The sequence below is a fragment of the Oncorhynchus keta genome, chromosome 25 (assembly GCF_023373465.1).
Source record: "Oncorhynchus keta strain PuntledgeMale-10-30-2019 chromosome 25, Oket_V2, whole genome shotgun sequence".
Classification (NCBI taxonomy): Eukaryota; Metazoa; Chordata; class Actinopteri; order Salmoniformes; family Salmonidae; genus Oncorhynchus; species Oncorhynchus keta.
In genome coordinates, this window is record NC_068445.1 from 32,439,739 (window position 1) to 32,455,626 (window position 15,888).

The following is a 15,888-nucleotide window of genomic DNA, read 5'->3' on the forward strand; positions in this document are numbered from 1 at the left end:
CTGACTCTGATGTACACCAGTTTGTAGCCACTGCGTAAATACAATTTAGTAAAGTACTTAGCACCGTGCATCTGTTCAATCACAGTGGGATTGAGAGGCATGGGATAACTGAATTTAACAGTTGCCTTGTTCATTGTCCGGTAATCGATACAAGGGCGGAGACCTCTCTCCTTCTTCTTCAAGAAAAAGAAGCTGGAGGCAGCCGGAGAGGTGGATGGACAGATGAATCCTCCTGGACGTAAGCTTCCATGGCTTCAGTCTCTGCATGCAAGAGAGGGTAGATGTACCCCTGCGGGAGGGTAGATCCGTCATCCTTAGAAAAGGCCACCTGAAGTTCCCATTACTCCACCGAGATAGGGTCGTGGGTGACCTTGCCCAGACTTTCCACGGAGGTGGCACAGAGAGAACAGAGAGACATCTCCCCTGACACTCCTGCGACCAACCCAACAACCTCCTCTCTGTTCACGATATACTGGGGTTATGTAAATGTAGCCAGGGGAAACCTAAAACTACAGGGTGTGCAGGAGATTCTAAGATGAGGAAAGTGATGTGTTCATGGTGGTTGGGAGTAACTGTGAGGGAAATGGGAATCGTGGTCAGGCGCACCAGTCCTGTTCCTAGGGGACAGTTGTCTAGGGCAAGGGACTAGATGAATGCATAATGATAAGGCCACTGACCGGTCAAAGAAATTGCCTACAGAACCTGAATGCACTAGTGCAGGACTGAGTGGGGGGCATGGGATAGTCAGGGAAGGTGGCAGGGAGGAGGACGGGCTGAGTGGACAGAGAGGAGCAGGGCACATCCACTCCTACCTGGGAAGGTCTGGAAGCGCTCCTCGGCCTGCCGCTTTCTCGTCTGGTTCTCCTTCTGGGACAGGTGTTCCAGGGGTGGTCCAGATCCCTGCAGTAGGAGCAGAGACCTTGTTGAAGGAAGCAGTGCCATTCCTCAAGGGGAGGGTGCGTCGTGCCCACCTCCATGGCCCAGTCTCGCTGGAGATTACTGGGAGAGACCTGAACCCCCGGGATGGGCAATGACGGGCATGCAGGAGATTGTGACGATGAGCTGGTCCAGCGTGAGGTGCTCATTATGACAGGCCAGCTCGGTCTGGACGTCCACCTGTAGCCTGCTGCAGAAAACCGTCAACAGGGCCTGGTCGTTCCAGCCAGTGGACACAGCCACCATCCAGAAATCCATAGCATACTCGGACATTGTCCTTGACCCTAGGCGTAGATGGAGGAGACATTTATCTCCCTCTCGGCTCTCTGTAGGGTGATTGAAGACGGCACGGAAGAATTTGGTGAAGGGCTCATGGGAATGCACTTCTGGTCCATCCCTCTCCCAGATGGTGTGCGCCCACTCCAGAGGCCTGCCTGTCAGCACCAAGATCACCAAGGCCACCCTGTCCCTCTTGGAGGCCGCTCCGGCATGACGGGCCAGGTGGAGGACACATTGCAGGAGAAACCCCCTACAATGATCAGGGGTGCAGTCAAACTGCTCTGGAAGGGGCAGGTGGATGTGGCTGATTGGACCGGGTGATGTAGCTGGTGGTGGGTTGGCTAGAACGACCCCGGGAGCTGGGAAGGTGGTGTGGTGGCCTGCAGTTGGCGTATGGCCCGGAACACCGCATCCATGTCAGTCCCTAGGCGTTCCAGGCACGAGTCGTGGTGGAGGAGCTTCGCTCCTATAGCAGAGAGGTTGGGCTGTCCTGCTGATTCCGGTTTTCTTGTGTCGGTCATTCTGTCACTGATGTAGAGAGGAGTAGGCAGGAGGCAGTCACAGGTTTAGATCTACTAAATTTATTTAAACACCATAGAACAAAACCGGACGAAACCTAAACGCTGTTGTACTCACAATATATCATTAACCCCTTCATTAACCCCTCTGCTGTTCATTCTCTATTGACCTGTACCCTCCGCATTATCCCTACCGTTTCTGTGTAGAGTTAAAACCCATATCTGACTGCCCCTGGTCTCTTGTGTCCTGTCAGCTCTTGTCTTTTTCCCTGCCTCTCTTTCTCTCATCCTATTGGTTTTTGACCCTTGCCTGTCCTGACCTTGTAACCGCCCACCTGACCACTCTGCCCATTCCGGACCCTGAGTTTGCCTGCCGTCCAGTACCTTTGCTCAACCTCTGGATTACGGAACTCTGCCTGTCCCTGACCCTGAGCCTGCCTCCCTTGACTTGCCGTTGCCTGCCCCTGGTGTTACAGTAAACATTTTTACTTCACATGGTCTGCACTTGGGTCTTACCTTGATGTGTGATAGTACAAACTGGCCATGACTGACCCAGCAGACCAGGGCCAGCTGCCCGACGCCATCTCCTCCTAAGGAGCCTCCAACGGGAGGCACGAGGAACTGCTTCGGGACCTTATAGCTCAATACCATGACCGGGCATTGAACAGTTTGCTGGATCAATTCCGTGGGCTATCTGGGAGTCAGTCTACCACGGTGGTAACCCCGCAGCAGCTCAGCTGCTAGCAGCGCCTTCTCATCAGCAACTCCACCTTCTCGAGAGCCCCGTTTACCCCCCTGAAACGCTGTAATGGAGAGTCGAGCACCTGTCAGGCGTTTCTAGCTCAGTGTGCCCTCAATTTCGAGCTTCCGCCCTCCTCCTTCCCTTTCGGATCGCTCCAAGGTAGTCTATCACATCATGCTGATGTCCGGAAGGGCTCTCACCTAGGCTACTGCTGTATGGGAACAGCAGCCGGCCATATGCGTTAGTCTGGAGGGGTTCGTGGAGAGAAGCTGTGCAACTAGCTAGAGCTGGGCTATCGCCAGCGGAACGGCAATACAGGATCAACACAAAGAGTTGTCTGTATTGCAAGACCCTTGGTCATTTTCTGTCTTCTTGTCCTTTATGCACATACAGTACATGTTTGTGAATTAAGGCATTTCCAATGCCTGTTATCTCACATAATACATTTTATGTTGAATAAACAAATTATCTGTCACCATTTATAAAATTGGACCAAATCTTCCTGTTTCCATCACAGCTGTCATTATTATATTTTTTATATTGTATGACTTTACTCACATAAAAACTGTGGTTGGAAACATGGTTAGTATACATACATTTTTCCTCAATAAAGTAGCTATCAGCAAAGTCAAATTCAAGTGTTAGTTCATGAAAAGCATTTGATTTATTATCATTCTTATTTTGCGGTAGGGAATCTGCTGCCTTGTCTTCAGGGAGAAGCTTGTTTCTACCATTGGGGTGTCAGGACAGAGAAGAGCTTGAACTGGGTTGAGTGGCAGGGCGTTGGGGTGTAGGGTTTTTGTCCATAGGCAAGTGCCATGGTCTTGTAGTGGATGCGAGCTTCAACTGGAAACCAGTCGAGTGATTGGCAGAGCAGGGTGACATGGGAGAATTTGGGAAGGTTGAACACCAGGCGGGCAGAGTTCTGGACAAATTGCAGGGGTTCGGTGGCACGTGGGGAGCCCAGCCAACAGCGAGTTGCAGTAGTCCAGACAGGAGATGACAAGTGCCTGCATTTGGACCTATGCCAATTCCTGTGTGAGGTAGGCTTGTACTTTACATAAGATGTAGAGCATGAACATGTCACTGCTTTGATATTTGCAGAGAATGACAGGGTGTTGTCCAGGGTCATGCCAAGGTTCTTTACAATTTGGAACTTTCAAAAACAGGGACATTTCAAAGTGATCCCAAAGTTTTGAACTGTAGTGTAAATACCTTGTCTGGTTTTCATGGAGGCACAGTTGGATAGAAATCCACTTCCTATTGTTTTCCCTCATTCTTTTAAAAGCTCTTATAACTCTGGTTGGTAATCTGAAGCAACGCTGGAGGAACAAAATTGTCTCCAAGATGAATAATTGTGGTTATTGGTTGCATGGTAACCGCTCATTGTGGCAGTCCTGTCTGACCGAAAGCTCCACTCAAGACCATTCAAGGAACGGTGCTCTGGTTTCTTGATTTAGAAGCTCTTCCACTTACCTCCCGATTGAATGTGCATGTCCTTTATGTTTTCAAAACAATCATAAAAAATAAAGAGAAAGAGAGCAAGAGAAAAGAGTTGGCATGGTGAGACATATATCATGAATGTATGCAAAAATACAGTATATTGCACATGAACTAGACAACATAAGTAGTGCATTGTGCTTGAAACTCCATGTGAGCGTGTTCCCTTGCATGCATTTGATTAGATTAATGTGAAATTAATTAAATGGAGAAGAATCTTAATTTCAAATGCATTATACTGTCTGGCTCCTGCTTGGTCTGGTGCGCCACAGGCAATGCTAGGAAGGTAAATGAGGCCTGGTTGTTGGATTATGACTGCACATACTTTAAAACAATGACAACTCTAACTGAAATTACAATTAGTGGTGTATGTTTATGGAAAGTAGCAAAGTGTGCTCCCTGAGAAGTAGTTACATATGTATCTTAACCCTCCAGCTGTGTTCCGGTCAAATTGGACCGATTTACAAGTTTTATCTCTGAAAAATGTAGTTAATTTAATCTGATTGTCATAAGGTTCCATGACTTGGTCCACACAGGGCATCTGAACAAACAAAATGCATTTTGATGATTTTCAAAAATGTTGGGTGTTTAATTTAACTTTTGTACACCTGTGGTGTTCCCCCGTCAAAAATGATTGGTCATTAGAAATTAATGGCTGAGACTACAATTAGTGTATAAAATTTTGTTCGGGCATATGTCCATTCAACAGATGGATACACTTCCTTTCCCAGACCCCTACACGCATGTGTTTGAGCACACACACACACACACACACACACACACACACACACACACACACACACACACACACACACACACACACACACACACACACACACACACACACACACACACACACACACACACACACACACACACACACACACACACACACACACCTTCTTGGCTTTCATGGTAACCCCCATGGGAACCTGTACCTAATAGAATCTTTCCTCCACAGGAACCATACCTGTTGGCATTCTCACAAACAATTGCAACATTGATTCAATAATATATAGAACTTTTCTCGCAGCTCTGGTATATAAAGCTTTTTTGAGGCTTTGCTCACAATTCATTCTGCGGCAGCACAATGACCAAAAGATATACAGTATGTGAGGCTCTTGATCATATCTTTGATCATGACACTGATGAAGTGGAGACAGTCCTTGTTAAACTTTGGCAGTGATAAATAGCACAATATGCTTCATCTGAGTATTTGTTATAGTCAAAATAATCCATACTTTATGCTATTTTTTGTCAAAAACAAGTTGAATGAGCTCAGGTCAATGAGGCCTACAGGCCATAAATAGCAAATAGAAGTTCAAAAATTCTAATGTACACAAAAACTTAAATTGATAAAATGATCTAACACAACATTAGGTGATAATATATGAATTAATAATCAGCTATGATGGGGTGGTCATTTTGGACCGGGAACACATAATTAATTAACATGAAATGAACACAACAGGAGGGTTATGGTCTGTGTGCTGCTTGCTTGGAATTCCAAGGTCACAAACACATGATGTTGGGTAAGTGGGAGTTAGGCTGTAAAACCAACCAAGCTGTTACGCACTTCTATTCCATATGGTCAACATAACAACAATGCAATGCAATTACAACATGTGATGTGCTTTTCTACAGTGCATTAGGAAAGTATTCAGACCCCTCCCTTTTTTCCACATTTTGTTACATTACAGCCTTATTCAAAACATGGATTTAAAAACACATTTTTACACACAATACCCCATAATGACAAAGTGAAAACAGGTTTTTAGAAATGTTTGCAAATGTATTAAAAATAACTATTTTTTGCTTTGTCATTATGGGGTATTGTGTGTAGATTGATGAGGGGGGTTTTAATGTTTTAATCCATTTTAGAATAAGGCTGTAACTGTGGAAAAAGTCAAGGGGTCTGAATACTTTCCGAATGCATTGTAAATGTGACTGACCAGCTCAAATTGTGTAGCAAAATTTGAAATTGTGTTTATTACATTGGCAGATTAGTTCAGACTAGTGAGAGACTTGCTAGCCATAGCCAACAGCTTAACAGGCGGTGCCAACGTCTACTGAATAGAACTCAACAACCGCGGTTCTGCTCACACTGGTAGTATCAGGCACCTTTCATTTCATTACAGCAACGGCTACTAAACAGTATATCATACACTACAGTTGAGGAACAAAGGGAAAGTAACTCTGTTTTGAATGTTGATAAACTCCCTTATTAGAAAATGGACGCAAATGTTTACTAGAGAGCCCTTCTTTGTCTACACCCATTCAGCATCTTTCACACCCTCTTAATCTTTAGTTCCACACATCTCTTTAAGGGTTGATCTGAGCGTTCTGTACTAACAACAGCAGTCAAGCACACAAGCTAACTTGCAAGCTATTTCCAGACACAAATGAGAGAACAGCACACTGAACATTACTCGCCCGAGCAGGGCTAGTTAGGCTATGATGGTTTGATGGTGACTGTAATCATGCTGTCAGATTATCCGTTAGTAAATTCAGAGCATTTCGCTCTCGGAGTGTTCAGCATGCACACTGGACGCTCTGGTCGATGAGTATGGTTGATACGGATGTTCTGACCACACAATGGCAGTAAAGCACCCGAGCTAACTGGCTAACATTGACTATCTTGATACCTACTTCCAAACCAATGAGAGAACACCCCAGTCTGACCATTTTACTCGCCACTGGTTAGGCTGTTTTCATGTTATGCAGAGCGTTGGTGTCTCTAACTGTGCTGCTGGCAACAATTACATTTTTTGCCGACGTTTACTGACACCCGCCATATTCACCGGGTGTTGAGCATTGGAAAATTCATCAGTTATTCTGAGCTCTGGCACACCCAGATGAGAGTGCTGTGAAATCGGAGCAGATTGCCAGAATGAATTTACGAACGCACCCGAAATGGTTACTTGCATCTTGGAGTATTTTGTTAAAACATGTAGCTAGCTAGCTAATCTAACAATGGACCATAATCTAAGATCATGCCATTTCCACCCTGCTAAAATCTGCAGGTAGCTAAGCAACCAGGTTCAATGTTAGCCAGGTAACATTAGGTTATAGCTATCCAAGCAAATGGCTGAGATATTAATAATAAGATCATACACGTAACGTTAGCTACCGAACCATCCAGCTAACATTAGCTAGCTAGCTAGGTAAACAATGAATCATAATCCCAACTCATGACGTTACTACCCTGCATGAATTTTAAGGTAGCTAACCAACCAGGTACAATGTTAGCTAGCTAACATCAGGCTACAGCTAGGCAAGCAAAAGGCTCTGTGATACGAATATCAAACCAAATCAAATGTATTTATATAGCCCTTCTTACATCAGCTGATATCTCAAAGTGCTGTACAGAACTCCAGCCTAAAACCCCAAATAGCAAGCAATGCAGGTGTAGAAGCACAGTGGCTAGAAATACTCCCTAGAAAGGCCAAAACCTAGGAAGAAACCTAGATAGGAACCAGGCTATGAGGGGTGGCCAGTCCTGTTCTGGCTGTGCCGGGTGGAGATTATAACAGAACATGGCCAAGATGTTCAAATGTTCATATATGACCAGCTCGGTCAAATAATAATAATCACAGTAGTTGTTGAGGGTGCAACAAGTCAGCACCTCAGGAGTAAATGTCAGTTGGCTTTTCATAGCCAATCATTAAGAGTATCTCTACCACTCCTGCTGTCTCTAAAGAGTTGAAAACAGCAGGTCTGGGACAGGTAGCACGTCCGGTGAAAAGGTCAGGGTTCCATAGCCACAGGCAGAACAGTTGAAACTGGAGCAGCAGCACGGCCAGGTGGACTGGGGACAGCAAGTTGTCATCACGCCAGGTAGTCCTGAGGCATGGTCCTAGGGCTCAGGTCCTCCGAGAGAGAGAAAGAAAGAAAGAGAAAATTAGAGAGAGCATACTTAAATTCACACAGGACACCAGATAAGACAAGAGAAGTACTCCAGATATAACAGACTTACCCTAGCCCCCCGACACATAAACTACTGCAGCATAAATACTGGAGGCTGAGACAGGAGGGGTCAGAAGACAATGTGGCCCCATCCGATGATATCCCCGGATAGGGCCAAACAGGCAGGATATAACCCCACCCTCTTTGCCATAGCACAGCCCCCACACCACTAGAGGGATATCTTCAACCACCAACTTACCATCGTGTTACAAGGCTGAGTATAGCCGGCAAAGATCTCCGCCACGGCACAACCCAAGGGGGGAGCGCCAACCCAGACAGGAAGATCACGTCAGTGACTCAACCCACTCAAGTGACACACCCATCTTAGGGACGGCATGGAAGAGCACCAGTAAGCAAGTGACTCAGCCCCTGTAATATGGTTTAGAGACAAAGAATCCCCGTGGAGAGAGGGGTAGCGACCAGGCAGAAACAGCAAGGGCGGTTCGTTGCTCCAGAGCCTTTCTGTTCACCTTCACCCTCCTGGGCCAGACTACACTCAATCATATGACCTACGGAAGAGATGAGTCTTCAGTAAAGACTTAAATGATGAGACCGAGTCTGCGTCTCTCACATGGGTAGGCACACCATTCCATAAAAATGGAGCTCTGTAGGAGAAAGCCCTGCCTCCAGCTGTTTGCTTAGAAATTCTAGGGACAATTAGGAGGCCTGCGTCTTGTGTCCGTAGCGTACATGTAGGTATGTACGGCAGGACCAAATCGGAAAGATAGGTAGGAGCAAGCCCATGTAATGCTTTGTAGGTTAGCAGTAAAACCATGAAATCAGCCTTTGCCTTATTAACAGCAAGCCAGTGTAGGGAGGCTAGCACTGGAGTAATATGATCACATTTTTTGGTTCTAGTCAGGATTCTAGCAGCCGTATTTAGCATTAACTGAATATTATTTAGTGATTTATCCGGACAGCCGGAAAGAAGAGCATTGCGGTAGTCTAACCTAGAAGTAACAGAAGCATGGATACATTTTTCTGCATAATTTTTGGACAGAACATTTGTAGTTTTTTCCATGATACGTAGATGGAAAAAATCTGTCCTTGAAACAGTCTTGATATGTTCATCAAAAGAGAAATCAGGGTCCAGAGTAACGCCGAGTTTCTTCACAGTTTTATTTGAGACGACTGTACAGCCATCAAGATTATTTGTCAGATTCAACAGAAGGTCTATTTGTTTCTTGGGACCAAGAACAAGCATCTCTGTTTTGTCTGACTTTAAAAGTAGAAAGTTTGCAGCCATCCACTTCCTTATGTCTGAAACACAGGCTTCTAGCGAGAGCAAGTTTGGGGCTTCACCATGTTTCATTAAAATGTACAGCTGTGTGTCATCCGCATGGCAGTGAAAGTTAACATTATGTTTTCGAATGACATCCCCTAGAGATAAAATATATAGTGAAAACAATAGTGGTACTAAAACGTAACCTTGAGGAACACCGAAATGTACAGTTAATTTGTCAGAGGACAAACTATTCACAGAGACAAACATATCTTTCCGGCAGATAAGATCTCAACCAGACCAGAACTTGTCCGTGTAGGCCAATTTGGGTTTCCAATCTCTCCAAAAGAATGTGGTGATCGATGGTATCAAAAGCAGCATTAAGGTCTAGGAGCACGAGGACAGATGCAGAGCCTCGGTCTGACGCCATCAAAAGGTAATTTACCACCTTCACAAGTGCAGTCTCAGTGCTATGATGGGGTCTAAACCCAGACTGAAGCATTTCATATACATCGTTTGTCTTCAGGAAGGCAGTGGGTTGCTTTGCAACATCTTTTTCAAAATGTTTTTAGAGGAATGGAAGATTCGATATAGACCGATAGTTTTTAAAATATTTTCTGGGTCAAGGTTTTGCTTTTTCAAGAGAGGCTTTATTACTGCTACTTTTAGTGAGTTTGGTACACATCCGGTGGATAAAGAGCCGTTTATTATGTTCAACATAGGAGGGCCAAGCGCAGGAAGCAGCTCTTTCAGTAGTTTAGTTGGAATAGGGTCCAGTATGCAGCTTGAAGTTTTAGAGACCATGACTATTTTCATGAATGGTTAACTGATTTTTGTCCTCTGGCGTCCTTGGGTAGGCAGAGAGAATCCTGGAAGGGCATCAAGGAATCTTTGGGTTGTCTGAGAATTTATAGCACGAAATGCTGCTTGGTTGGGGTCTGAGCAGGTTATTTGTTGTGATTATGAGGAAACACATTAAGATCCACAACATTTATTCCATAGGACAAAACTAGGTCCAGAGTATGACTGTGACAGAGAGTAGGTCCAGAGACATGTTGGACAAACCCACTGAGTCGATGATGGCTCCGAAAGCCTTTTGGAGTGGGTCTGTGGACTTTTCCAAAAATTATAATATTATCTGCTATGACTACAAGTTCCGATAGGAATTCAGGGAACTCAGTGTGGAACGCTGTATATGGCCCAGGAGGCCTGTAAACAGTAGCTATTAAAAGTGATTGAGTAGACTGCATAGATTTCATGACTAGAAGCTCAAAAGACGAAAACATTTGTATTTTTTTTGTAAATCGAATTTGCTATTGTAAATGTTTGCAACAACATGAGGCCTCATTTAACACAGTAAATTCATCAGGCTTAAGCCATGTTTCAGTCAGGCCAATCACATCAAAATTATGATCAGCAATTCGTTCATTGACTATAACTGCCTTTGAAGTGAGGGATCTGACATTAAGTAGCCCTATTTTGAGATGTGAGGTATCACAATCTCTTTCAATAATGGCAGGAATGGATGAGGTCTTTATTCTAGTGAGATTGCTGAGGCGAACACCGCCATGTTTAGTTTTGCCCAACGTTGGTCGAGGCATAGACTCGGTCTCAATGGGGATAGCTGAGCTGACTACACTGACTGTGCTAGTTTCCTGAAATGGGTCACAAATAGCTTGTAGCCCTGACTTGTACTGTAAATGTGATGATCTTCATCCCATCACCAACTGGTCAAATAATAAGATCATACACGTAACATTAGCTAGCAGTTTTAATACACAATACACAAATACACAATACTTTTTTATAAGCAGCGTTAGACAGGATTACCTAGACATATTGAGCAGCTCAAATAGACAGAAGCGTGCTATATGGAAGGCCAATCCAAACTCATCTCTCACATGTCAAACCCACATATTACCTCAGCCAATCATGGTTAGCGGAAAGGTTGCTAACTTTTTCTGTGGATAAACCAACTAGTCTTGTAATTGGACAATTGTATCCATATTTACAGATGGCATACACATTTTTTTATGAAGGCACATGAAAGTTCTCACATGTAGTAATTTCTCCCAAAAAAGTTGACGTTCAAATGACTCTCCTGTGAAGTAGTGACCCGCGACATATGCATAGTTTCCTGAAACGGGTCACAAATAGCTTTTAGCCCTGACTTGTACTGTTAATGTGATGATCGTCATCACATGGACTTCATCCCATCACCAACTGGTTGATCACAATCGACTGGTCAATCTCCAAGGCATTTCTGTAAAAAGCCCAACAATAAAGCCTTGCGTTCCAAATTGCTTTTATTTGTCTCGCACTGTTGACAGTAAGTGCCGCTGGTTCAGCTTCCCTGCGCACCAAGTCGGGCGAAGTGTTCCAATTTTGAACCATTACGTGTGTCTGAATGTACAAACCTTCCTGGCAGGCCCAGAGAGCCAATCAAGTGCACTACCGCTCTCCAATAGGATGGCTACGATTACCGTATTTGCAGTAACGTAGCAGTTATAAAAGAAGTCTACAGAAAAGTTGATCATGTGAGATTTCAAAACGTTTAAACTAAATGAATAAAACAAACAGCTGCTGTTTTCATGAGTGAGTTTAAGTTCTTACTCAGCACTGTCATCACTTTTTATTCAACACTTTTATAACCCATAACATTTGCTTTCTTCCTACTTGCACTGCAAGCAGCACTGCAGTTGTAATGAATGAGTAGGAAAGTGTATCCATAGGCTTGCATTGTTATTATTTGGGGGTTGGGTCTTTTTTTATATAGAGGAATATTTCATCTGCTCTGGTCATAGGAGTAACAACATGAATTTGTTTCTGAGGCAGAAATAATGTGGTGCGATTCAAGTTTCGCCATCAGCTTGAAGATGGTGTTTCTTTTTTGGCCAGTGACAGCGGAGGGAAGGGAGAGAGGAGCGCCGTTGAGAGGCTGCTGAGACTGTCCATCAGATACATGCGCCATCAGCCCAGTAAAATAAAAAGCAAATGTATGCTCACTCAGCTGTGCCTCACAAGTAATAAAACAACTGATCTATTACAGGTGTGATCATATAGTTTACCTCAAATTATGAAATATATAGATTTTTTGTACCACTCTAGGGTATGTGGGACGCTAGCGTCCCATCTGGCCAACATCCAGTGAGGTTGCAGAGTGCCAAATTCAATTACAGAAATGCTCATTGTAAAAATTCAGAAAACAAAACATATTTTACATAGGTTTAAAGATTAACTTCTTGTTAAACCAACCACAGTGTCATATTTATAAAATGCTTTTCGGCGAAAGCATACCTAGCCCAGAACATACCTAGCCCAGAACATAGCCCAGTTGACAAATTATTACAAACAGTAACCAGCCAAGCAGAAGCGTTACAAAACTCAGAAATAGAGATAAAATTAATCTCTTACCTTTGATGATCTTCATATGGTGGCAAACAGAAGACATTAATTTACTCAATAAATGTTCCTTTTGTTCGATGAAGTCTCTTTCTATCCAAAAACCTCAGTTTTGTTAGCGCGTTTTCTTCAGTAATCCACAGGCTCAAACTCAGTCAAAACAATCAGACAAAAAACCCTAATTGTATCCGTAAAGTTCATAGAAACATGTCAAACGATGATTGTATTCAACCCTCAGGTTGTTTTTTTAGCCTAAATGATCTATAATATTTAAACCGGACAGTAACACCGTCAATATAAAAGGTAAACAAGAAATGCACATGCGCCTGAAAAAACTCTGGGACACGTTAGGGTCCACTCGTTCAGACTGCTCTTACTTCCTCATTTATAAGAATACAAGCCTGAAACGATTTCTAAAGACTGTTGACATCTAGTGGAAGGCTTATGAATTGCAAATGGAGTCCTAAGTCAATGGATACTGTAATGGCATTGAATAGAAAACTACAAAACCAACAAAAAAACAACTTCCTGAATGGATTTTTCTCAGGTTTTCGCCCGCTAAATCAGTTATGTTATACTCACAGACACTTTTGAACAGTTTTGGAAACTTTCGAGTGTTATCTATCCAAATATACCAGTTATATGCATATCATATCGTCTGGGCCCGAGTAGCAGGCCTTTTAATTTGGGCATGCTTTTCATCCAAAATTCCGAATGCTGCCCCCTACCCTAGAGAAGTTAAATGGTTTGAATAAAAAGGCAATTCAAGCAAAGCTGATAATGTATTGGCCTGTAGCCTACTGCACAAACCTCATTGCTACAGTGCTATTTTTTAATAGGTTAATGTCGCATAGGCTTAAGTTTAAGTCATGTTCAAAAATGTCTAACAGGAACTAAAATGTTTTTCTTGTTATTGGCTTTTACCAATGGAAGCATTGCCCGATGTACTGTTAGAATGGAAAGGAGGGAGAGAGAACATGGCGATTAAGAGGGGGTGAGAAAGAAAGAAAGAAATGGAGGAGACCGCATAAATCTCTGTGTGAGTGTGTACTCTCTTCCATAATGGAAATGGAAAAATGCATTTTCATGATTCATGGCGGCCATTTCCACTTATGGTCTGCAACTCAATAGAATGCCAGACGTCATATTTCTGGGTGGGGGGGCTCCCGTCTGGTAACCAACGGATATAGTGTACCACTGACAACCACAGGCTGTTAGAGGGTCTTAAAGTGAGAAACAGAGATAGGTATATTTATGTCCAGGGCCTCGTGTTAATAGTTTGGACTTAGTGTATCAAATGGAACTTGCAAGGGCCCTCATTTGGTTAGAGCCTGCACTGAGCTGGAATGTTATTTTACACCAACAATGTTTTTTATTACATGTTATAGTCTGAGTCTATGTTGTGGTCAGATCCTGTGAGTTGGACTTGGACTCCCTGAGTTGCCACATCAATATAGAGGATGTATTTTACAGATGTTGTCACGCCCTGGCCATAGAGAGGCTTTTATTCTCTATTTGGGGTAGGCCAGGGTGTGACTAGGGTGGACATTCTAGTTTCTTTACTTCTATGTTTTCTGTTTCTATGTTTTGGCCGGGTATGGTTCTCATTCAGGGACAGCTGTCTATCGTTGTCTCTGATTGGGAATCATACTTAGGCAGCCTTTTTTCCTTTGTATTTTGTGGTTAGTTACCTTTGTTAGAGGCACTATAGCCCTAGTAAGCTTCACTGTCATTTATTTGTTTCTTGTTTTGTTGGCGACATTTACATAAATAAAGTAAAATGTACGCTCACAACGCTGCACCTTGGTCCGGTCATTTCCATGACGACGCCCGTGACAGATGAGCCCTGCATACACCAGTACACATCAATATGCACTATAGGCTTGGGCGGTAGACCATATATACCGTATACCAGGGTATTTGGAAATAGCCACGGGATGTTTTTTTAATACGTCAATAGCGTTGAAACTATTTCTTAGATTTTTTTTTATTAAATTGGAATATTTCTAGCTACTAAAGTAAATACCTGCAGTCAACTTGTGCAAATCGTTAGCATATCACGTTCTTAATTTCACCTGTTACATTATTTGACATCACAAAGCTTACCGATAGTACAAGAACACTATGATGAGACCGGAGCCTTGTGAGTCACTCACTGTTGTACAGCACACGTCAGGGATCTAGTTACATTATGAACATTTTCACAACTACAGTAAATGTTTGCCAGCTAAATATCTTTTAACTAAGTATCTAAAATGTGCTAAACTCTCAGCTGTTGTGCATTTGGTTTGCTAACTTAGTAGCTAGTTATTTAGCTAAGTGGTTAGCTTTGTGCAAAAGCTTATCTTGGTAACAGCAGAGAATCCCTTCTTGGATCAAGAGCCTTGATGTCCAATAATTGTTTTGTGCGTGCAGCAAACTCTGAGTAGCATAACATGTGACCCCCATGTCTTTTCGGTCTATGTTCTAAAATTAGAAATTATGTTTCTGACATTGAATAAACTTACCAACTCAGAACTTCAAAATGTTATATCATATACTGCAATCGGAGGAACAATGGGAAAGTAATGCTGCTTTGAAAGTTGATAAACTTGTAACTGCATTTTTAAGAAACAGGCCTTGACAGTTTGGGTTCAGATTTTAATGAACCCTTCTTTGTCTACACCCATTCAGCATCATTAACACCCTGTTAAGCCTTAGCTCCACTCATCTCTTTAAGGATTCACATGTGAGGCCATAAACAGAGTGAGTAAGGTAGTGTAGTAAACAACCAAAGATTTTAAGACTAAATGCAGTGAAAGTAGTAGCCTACAATAAGGAAAGAAATCCAGGTAAAAATATACTTTATCTAGTCCTTGGCCTATATCTTAATCTGATTTTGGTGCAGGTCATGTTGTTCTTCACATTACTGTTTCTGCAAAACACACACACTATAGAAAATCAAAGTTAATTCGTCACATGATGATTTTAGAACGCCGATACCGATACCGATTATTGGAGGACCAAAAAAGCCGATACCGATTAATCAGCCAATTTTTTTATTGATTTGTAATAATGACAATTACAACAATACTGAATGAACACTTATTTTAACTTAATATAATACATCAATAAAATCAAATAAATAATGAAACATGTTCAATTTGTTCAAATAATGCAAAAGCAAAGTGTTGGAGAAGAAAGTGTGCCATATATGTGCCATATATGTGCCATGTAAAAATGTGTGCCATGTAAAAATATGTGCCATGTAAAAATGTGTGCCATGTAAAATATGTGCCTTGTAAAAAAGCTAACGTTTAACTTCCTTGCTCATGAGAACATAT